The following is a 9579-nucleotide window of genomic DNA, read 5'->3' as shown; positions in this document are numbered from 1 at the left end:
CTTCACCACCCTATCGACATGAGACTCCACCTTCAGGGAACTATGCACTGTTATTCTTAGATCTCTCTGTTCCTCTGCATTCCTCAATGCCCTACCATTTACCCTGTATTTTCTATTTGGATTATTCCTGCCAAAATGTAGAACCTCACACTTCCCCGCATTAAACTCCATCTGCCAACGTTCAGCCCATTCTTCTAACCTGCATAAATCTCCCTGCCAGCTTTGAAAACCCACCTCATTATCCACAACACCTCCTACCTTAGTGTCATCGGCATACTTACTAATCCAATTTACCACCCCATCATCCAGATCATTTATGTATATTACAAACAGCATTGGGCCCAAAACAGATCCCTGAGGCACCCCGCTAGTCACCGGCCTCCATCCTGATAAACAATTATGCACCACTACTCACTGGAATCTCCCATCTAGCCACTGTTGAATCCATTTTTAAACTCCAGAATTAATACCTAACGGCTGAACCTTCTTAACTAACCTTCCATGTGGAACTTTGTCAAAGGCTTTGCTGAAGTCCATATAGACTACATCTACTGCCTTACCCTCATCAACATTCCTCGTAACGTCTTCAAAAAATTCAATAAGGTTTGTCAAACATGACCTTCCACGCACAAATCCATGCTGGCTACTCCTAATCAGATCCTGTCTATCCAGATAATTATTAATACTATCTCTAAGTAGACTTTCCATTAATTTACCCACCACTGATGTCAAACTGACAGGTCTATAATTGCTAGGCTTACTTCTAGAACCCTTTTTAAACAATGGAACCACATGAGCAATACGCCAATCCTCCGGCACAATCCCCGTTTCTAATGACATCTTAAAGGACTCCGTCAGAGCTCCTGCTATTTCTACACAAACTTCCCTCAAGGTCATGCGGAATATCCTGTCAGGACCCGGAGAGTTATCCACTTCTAAATTTCTTAAAAGCGCCAATACTTCCACCTCTTTAATTGTCATAGGTTCCATAGCTTCCTTACTTGTTTCCCACACCTTACACAATTCAATATCCTTCTTCTTAGTGAATAGCGAAGAGAAGAAATCGTTCAAAATCTTTCCCATCTCCCTCGGGTCCACACATAGCTGACCACTCTCATTCTCTAAGGGGCCAATTTTACCCCTTACTATCCTCTTGCTTTTTATATAACTGTAGAAACCTTTGGGATTTACTTTCACCTTATTTGCCAAAACAACCTCGTAACCACTTTTATTTTTTTCTAATCTCTTTCTTAAGATTCCTTTTACATTCTTTATATTCCTCGAGCAATTCCTTTACTCCATGCTGCCTATATCTATTGTAGACATCCCCCTTTTTCCGAACCAAATTTCTAATATCCCTTGAAAACCATGGTGCTTTCAAACCTTTAACCTTTCCTTTCAACCTAACAGCAACATGAAGATTCTGTACCCTCATAATTTCACCCTTAAATGACCTCCATTGCTCTATTACATCCTTCCCATAAAACTACTTGACCCAATCCACTCTCTCTAAATCCCTTCGCATTTCCTCAAAGTTAGCCATTCTCCAATCAAAATCTCAGCTCTAGGTCCTGTCCTGTCATATTCCATAATTATATTGAAGCTAATGCTATTGTGATCACTGGACCCGAAGTGCTCCCCAACACATACATCTGTCAGCTGACCTATCGCATTCCCTAACAGGAGATCCAACACTGCCCCATCTCTAGTCGGTACTTCTATGTATTGTTGCAAAAAACTATCCTGCACACATTTCATAAATATGTAGAATTTGTTTGTATCGCTGTTCAGTGGCGTTTTGATTTCAGCTCTCACTCTATAACTCGGTGCTTCGCGTAGAAACGTAACCAGCAGATTAAGCAGCAACAGAGTGATTATTATCTTTGTGCACCTCATGAATATTCATATGTAAAGCATCAGATTATATTCCGCTGTGGTAGGTGAAGAGCTGAAACTCAAAACTAAGAATATCAAAGTAGTTTTATGAAATAATTAAGCAGATGACACGAGATGCGACAATCAACATGCAAAAACAGACAAAATGTGAGTCTGTAGAAGGTTGTAAAAGTGTAAATGCTGAATCTGGGGAAACCTATATGAATATACTTGCAATACAACCTTGTGGTTTGGAATTGTTGCTCTAATCGCTTCTTAACTTCTTTTCTATTCGGAATGAGGACAGGAGCCACAACTGTAAATTCCCCTTGGTGGATTCTCTGTCACTTGCTTAGCTTTTTGTTGCCTGTTTAAAGACTCGGCTAAATCTAAAATGCGTGCTGTACGTCAGGGATTCTCACGCATGTGCATGTATCAATGATATCTTTGTCACGTGATATTCTACAGGGTTGTGACGTCAACAGGTTTTCTTTGTTGCGTGTGGGGTGTGATTGGGGGCATCCCAATCCCTTCGCAAACACGTAATAAGGATGAATGGAATTCATGACTATGTGTGGGTTTCAGGCACCTGCAGGATCGCTACCTAATGCCCTTCGTTACCCATGTGCTATATTACGTGTCCTCTTTTCCTGCGTTTACACAAACTCTTTGGGAATATGTTACTGTGCAATTTAGCTTCCTTCTGTCAATCAGATTTGACAATGTTGTAGTCCGTGGGTACCCGAACCTTTTTATGCCATGGATTCCCACCATTAACAGAGAGGTCCGTGGACCCCAGAATAGAGACCTCTATTACAAAAGAAAACATTCTTGTTGAATCTTGCATGATCTTTACTAAATTTCAAAGCAGAACATTTTGTTTTTTTACAATTTCGTGAGCAAGGGATGGAAGTATTCTTTCATTGCCTGTGTGACCGCTGTAGCTTTTCCGCACATGGTCGTTTTACTGAGGACCAGAAGAGAACATCATGAGTATTTTCCCGAATTCTTCTGAAATTGAAACTCGAGCAAGTATTGTGTTTCAGCAAAGTGTTTTTCCATATTCGAACAAAGAACCGGCCATAAAGAGCCCAGACGAATCCTAAAGATGGGGCTCAGTCAGAAACATTAATTGCTTAATCACCTCTAACATTTTACGAGAGTTTCTCTAAATCTCCGTTACGCATGAAGTCTCTTATATTGGAGATATAATCGGCATCATAATTGTATATTTATTTTTAGCATGCTGTAAGCAATCATTTCTCACTGAGAGTGGCCACTTCAAGCGCATGGGTTTGCGGCTTTCTCCGTCCGGGGGTTATTCTCTGACTCCGGGATGAACTAAATGCCTATTAGACTATACCTGTACTTAAATAGCACTGTTAGCCTCTTACCAGGGAACTGACCCGGCAGTACAGAAGTCTTTGCAGAACACAAACACCTTGCTAGGATGTAATTGATACCCCAGCCTATAAGTTCTTCCTATAAAGGATAATCCCTTTACATCTTCATTTTGCTTGGGTTTTGAGAAGTCAAGGTGATATATGTAAAAATGGAGGTTTGAATTCAGCGGAAAATATGTTGAATGTTTCCAATTGTCTGCCACTCGTGAACAACATACACTTTAACTAAAATCTGCTTTTAATTGAATTGCATTGTCAATGTATTCTCTGAGAGGCAGATCGTCAGAAACAGCCCATGCACATTAGAAAAAAAAACACTGAAATTAGAGCAATAGCGAGCGTTTCGAAACTGGCATTGATGTGCTCTGCATGCTGGAAAAGATCAGTCATTTCTTAAACGAATACCAAGGCAGACGTATGACGCCTATTGACAGACCGCCCGTGCAGTCTTCTTCTGTACTGCCCGCCTCTCTCTTCCATTCGTAATCACTGAAGAAAGTGGGGAGCTGATATTTAAGAGGGGACGCAGAATATGTGAATGACATCAAATGGATTTTAAAATAAAGGTCAGCAGTCATTTCTGAAATGCATGGCAAACTTAGCTGACTTAGCAGCACGGGATTCCATTGTTCCTCATTGATCGTGAGAGGCAGAAAGTGAATCAGAGACAATATTGCTCAGCAATATGGCAGCATCTCCATCGCCTGATCATAGCGGTAGCGGGCTTAGTAACCAAACATTCCTTTTTGTCATTGCTTTTCATTGTCAGGTCCGGACCGTTATCCACTTATTTCAGTTAATTTCCTTTTTCTCCGTGTTCGACTGGGCTCCTTGATTACGGTACCTGATTCGAACTGGCAACATAAAAAAACTCCAGCTTACATCTACTCGCTGCTGGTTCATCAACTCAGCCAGGGCGGCGATGAATGTTCCGTGCTGCCAAGAATAAGGGACTGTCTTCAGGAGCTTCTCTGTGTCAAGATTTGCCTTGCCTGTTGCTTGTTTGTGTGGTTTTGTGTCCAACTGTGTGTTGCCGGCCGTTTTGCCGCTGCTCCGAGCCGGGATGAGAGTGCTCTGTTGTTGTTGCTTTTTTTTTGATGGCTTCGTGTTCGAATCTAAGTCAATGCCTCTAGTCCCAGTCTAAGTCAAGGCCTCGGACCCCAGTCTCAGTCAAGGCTCCACGTCCCAGTCTCAGTCAAGGCCTCGAGTCCCAGTACAAGTCAAGGCCTCGAGTCCCAGTCTAAGTCAAGGCCTCGGGCCCCAGTCTCAGTCAAGGCTCCACGACCCAGTCTCAGTCAAGGCCTCGAGTCCCAGTCGAAGTCAAGGCCTCGAGTCCCAGTCCAAGTCAAGGCCTCGAGTCCCAGTCCAAGTCAAGGCCTCGAGTCCAATTCCAAGTCAAGGCCTCCAGTTCCAGTCCAATTCAAGGCCTCGAGTCCAAGTCCAAGTCAAGGCCTCGAATCCGTCAAAGTCAAGGCCTCGAGTCCCAGTCCAAGACAAGGCCTCGAGTCCCAGTCTCAGTCAAGGATTCGTGTCCAGTTAAGGCCTGGAGTTCCATTCCAAATCAAGGCCTCGAGTCCCAGTCCAAGTCAAGGCCTCCAGTTCCAGTCCAATTCAAGGCCTCGAGTCCAAGTCCAAGTCAAGGCTCGAATCCGTCAAAGTCAAGGCCTCCAGTTCCAGTCCAATTCAAGGCCTCGAGTCCCAGTCCAAGTCAAGGCCTCGAGTCCCAGTCTCAGTCAAGGATTCGTGTCCAGTTAAGGCCTGGAGTACCATTCCAAATCAAGGCCTCGAGTCCAATTCCAAGTCAAGGTCTCCAGTTCCAGTCCAAGTCAAGGCTTCGAGTCCCAGTCCAAGTCAAGGCCTCGGGTGCCAGTCTCAGTCATGGCTCCACGTCCCAGTCTCAGTCAAGGCCTCGAGTCCCAGTCCAAGTCAAGGCCTCGAGTCCCAGTCCAAGTCAAGGCCTCGAGTTCCAGCCTCAGTCAAGGATTCGTGTCCAGTTAAGGCCTCGAGGACCATTCCAAATCAAGGCCTCGAGTCCAATTCCAAGTCAAGGCCTCCAGTTCCAGTCCAATTCAAGGCCTCGAGTCCAAGTCCAAGTCAAGGCCTCAAATCCGTCAAAGTCAAGACCTCGAGTCCCAGTCCAAGTCAAGGCCTCAAGTCCCAGTCTCAGTCAAGGATTCGTGTCCAGTTAAGGCCTCGAGTACCATTCCAAATCAAGGCATCGAGTCCAATTCCAAGTCAAGGCCTCCAGTTCCAGTCCAATTCAAGGCCTCGAGTCCAAGTCCGACAAGGCCTCGAATCCGTCAAAGTCAAGGCGTCGAGTCCCAGTCCAAGTCAAGGCCTCGAGTCCCAGTATAAGTCAAGGCCTCGAGTCCAAGTCCAAGTCAAGGCTCGAATCCGTCAAAGTCAAGGCGTCGAGTCCCAGTCCAAGTCAAGTCCTCGAGTCCCAGTCTCAGTCAAGGATTTGTGTCCAGTTAAGGCCTCGAGTACCATTCCAAATCAAGGCCTCGAGTCCAAGTCCAAGTCAAAGGCCTCCAGTTCCAGTCCAATTCAAGGCCTCGAATCCGTCAAAGTCAAAGCCTCGAGTACCAGTCCATGTCAAGGCTCCACGTACCAGTCCAATTCAAGGCCTCGAGTCCCAGTCCAAGTTAAGGCTCCGAGTCCTGTCAGTGCTTCGTGTCCAGTCAAGTCACTGCCGGCCGTTTGCCGCTTCATGAGCGTCTCCATGTCAAGATACCAATTGTCTGTTGTTGTTTGGTTTCGATCGTCTCGTTTCCAGTTGAGTAGATCCGGCTGTTTACCGCTACTCCTAGTTGGGAATCCTGTCTCTTCGTGTCCCAGTCCAAGTCCAGTCTCTGTGATCAAGTCTAATCTAAGTGCTGGCTTAGACCGAGTCCAGGTCAAGTCCAAGTCAGTTTCCGTACCTGTGTCCTGCACTTGGGTGCGCTTCCCTGTCGTCCCACTGTAACATCCACATCATCTCTGTCCAATTATATCTGACATATCCCATTAACACGATTGGTGAAGTAATTATGAATTAATACAGGCTCTTTAGATTGACACATGCACACACCAATGGAAGCTAGGTATGTTGCCTGTCTTTGACGAGGGTTGGTTTGTGGATTGTTGATAGATGACGGGTGTGTGCACAGTCGCTCCACCACACCAGTCACAACCGGCGAGCGTGATATTGTCGGAAGATCAGCGAACATGCTTATTTACGGCAATATACGGTGGCTCGCCGGCCAACAGTTCAATGGGGAGTCTGTAGAGTGAGTGACATGAAACTGCGAAAGCGTTTCCCTTTCATGGACCCGTCTGCCCTGTTCAGCAAATGAATCGTAATCTCAACCCCCTCCCACCCTCGGCTGGAGAATATTTCTTATGGAAATACATAAATATTTTATTGGTTCAAACTTCAATCCTTTTTCAGCTAAATTTCACATGATGTTCTTATCTTAACGTAGCACTGAAACACAGTAAAGGAAACAAATTTATTGGAAAATCACTACTTCATGTTATGTTGTTCGCCCCTAAGTTTCAGCTCCAGTTCATATCTCCTCCCCTATATTTCACACCAGCCGTGTTGTAAAGGAATATCTATAAACTTCACACCCCAATCAGCAGTCATTTTACTGAACATAAACATTGAAAATTAATTGCAAACGCTTGTTTCAGCCTTGAGGAAAGTGTGGTAGTGAGGAGCAAAAGAGTATGTGGGGAGGGAGAGAGAGATGAGAAGCAGGGGAGGGTGTCACATCGTAGACAGGGCAAGAGAGATAAACGGGGGAGTTTGAAAGTCAGCGGGAGAGAGAGAATTAGACGGCAATTTACCAATTTCATGTTCACTTTGGGCCACGTTTTCCTCATAGTGTTTTCTTGACCATCAGAATATTTCACCCCAGCGAGAAATCAAAGCGGATCTTTAAGTCCCTTCATCTAAACTCTGAATCCGGAGGGCTCGTAAGTATTGTCACCGTTCGGACGGAGCAGGAGAAATTGTTCATGAGTTTACACATGGCCGTTCAACAGAGGGAGCGAGCGAGGGCGCTATGGTATACTCATTAATGATTCTTCTCCCAGTTTTGTCAATTATAAAGACAATTAACAAGAGGTTTGTGCTATTAATTCTTAAAATTCCAAAGTTACTGCTGATTTGGTTTCAGGAATTCTGCTCAGTGCGATAAATCTTCGACAGTCTAGCTGAAGGAAGTACGTGGGTGAACGAAGTGCGGTGCTCCGTATCCAGACAGCTGTCGAACCCACCGACATCAATCTCTCTGTTGCTACTCCAAATCTAGTGTTAATTACTCGGTTGCAAAATAACTGTCAGGAACAGGGACCCAAACGCAGGACGCAGACACTGAAGTACTAGGGGGAGGACAGGATGGGGATGCCATGGCATTTAAGGGTTACTGCAGGCGGGGCTGGATCCAAGAGTTCAGTCGAGGCAGGCAGTTCCCACAGTTCGGGGCAGGCAGGCAGGCAGGCCGATCCCACAGTTCGGGGCAGGCAGGCAGGCAGATCTCACAGTTCGGGGCAGGCAGGCAGGCAGGCCGATCCCACAGTTCGGGGAAGGCAGGCAGGCAAACCGATCCCACAGTTCGGGGCAGGCAGGCAGGCAGACCGATCCCACAGTTCGGGGCAGGTAGGCAGGCAGATTCCTCATGGCGGGCCGCATACATCTCGGGCAGGGCCGCCTCCCAGGCGGAAAACACAGAGGCCTGGGCCAGTCGCGGCCACCTGGGCATGTGCGGGGCACAACCTTGAGGGAACAATAGGTGGAAAAGTTAGGCAGGCAGATCCCACAGTTCGGGGCAGGCAGGAGGATCCCTGAGTTCAGGCAGGCAGACAGGCCCAGGTGGCTAGATAGACTGGCGGAGAGTCCTCCCTGGGCTGGCAGCATATATCCTGGGCAGGGCTGCCTCCCAGGTGGAAACGCCGGGGCCTGGGCACCACGCGGACCCCTAGGTCCGTGCAGGGCACAATCCCAGAGTTCGGGCGGACGAGGAGGTCGGGGCAGAAACCATGCCGGGCAGCGGCAGTCCGGCCGGGCCTTGCCGACGGAGGCAATGGATAGGAACGGGCAGAACCACCGCCGGGCAGCCGCGGGTCGGCCGCTTCCGCCCGACGTCGGCAAGGGGTAGGAACGGGTATAGGTCCAGGGTGACCAGCACAACAGCCCTTCTAAAATGAAAATTTGGAAAAGCCGGCAGACAGCGCGACTGAGCGAGCAAAACAAACGAACAGAGAAACGGAACCAGTTCATGGGAAAAAAGGTGGGGGGAGAGGACCAACCTGGCAGCACGGGTACGGGACAGACTATCATGATGAGGAGTAGATCTGAGCCCGGGCTGGATAACAGAATGTAGAGCAGAGATCGGAGCCAGCGGAGAAAAAAAAGAAAACGGGCGTTTTCCGTCCCACGGCCCCTTATAAACACCAGCTAGCCGAATTGGCCAAAGGTGTGCCTCCTTGATCCAGAATGATCATAACAGGCTCAAAGGGTCCGGGAGGGACAGCTGCAAGACCCGGAGCCCGGAGCACGCGGACTAGATCGAGACCCGAAACGTGGTTTCCGGACCGGACCCTGACAGGATGAGGTCGATGTAGAGTGGGCCTGTGGGCTGGACAGTGCGGCGATTGGGGAGGAGGAGGTGCTGGATCTTCTTAGAGACGTTGAGATTGGTGGATCCCCAGGGCCGGATGTGATACACCGCAGGTTGTTGTGGGGGTTGAGAGGGGAGATCGCGGGAGCATTGGTTATGATCTTTGGGTCCTCCTTGGCTGCAGGGGAAGGACCAGAGGACTGGAGCATGACAAGTGTAGTTCCCTTGTTTATAGAAGGTGGTGGGGAGAAGCCTGGGAACTGTAGACAGATGGATCTTGCGTCTGTGGTCTGCAAACTACTGGAGGGGATTCTTGAGGATGGGATCTACGAGAATATGAAGGTGCAGTCTATTCATGGGTGGTCGGCATGGCTTTGTGGAGGGAGGTTTTTTGAAGAGATGACGAGGGAGGCTATGTGGGCGAGGCAGTGGATGTGGTCTGCATGGACTTTGGCAAGGCATTTGACAATTTGTCCGTCATGAGAGTCTCATCTGTGGAGTCATGGGTATGGGATAATTGGAAACTTGGCTGTTTGGATAGGGGGTTGGATTGAGGGAAGAAGGCAGAGGGTGGTTGTGGGGTGGAAGGTGTTCTGCCTGGAGTTCGGTGACTGGTGGGGTGACTCATAGATCTGTCCTGGGATCCCTGCTATTTGTGATTTTTTGGGTGACCTGCATGTGGAGCTGGAAGGATG

This window comes from Hypanus sabinus, unplaced genomic scaffold (assembly GCF_030144855.1).
Source record: "Hypanus sabinus isolate sHypSab1 unplaced genomic scaffold, sHypSab1.hap1 scaffold_100, whole genome shotgun sequence".
Lineage (NCBI taxonomy): Eukaryota > Metazoa > Chordata > Chondrichthyes > Myliobatiformes > Dasyatidae > Hypanus > Hypanus sabinus.
The sequence above is the reverse complement of the archived record's forward strand: the minus strand, read 5'-3'. Positions refer to the sequence as shown.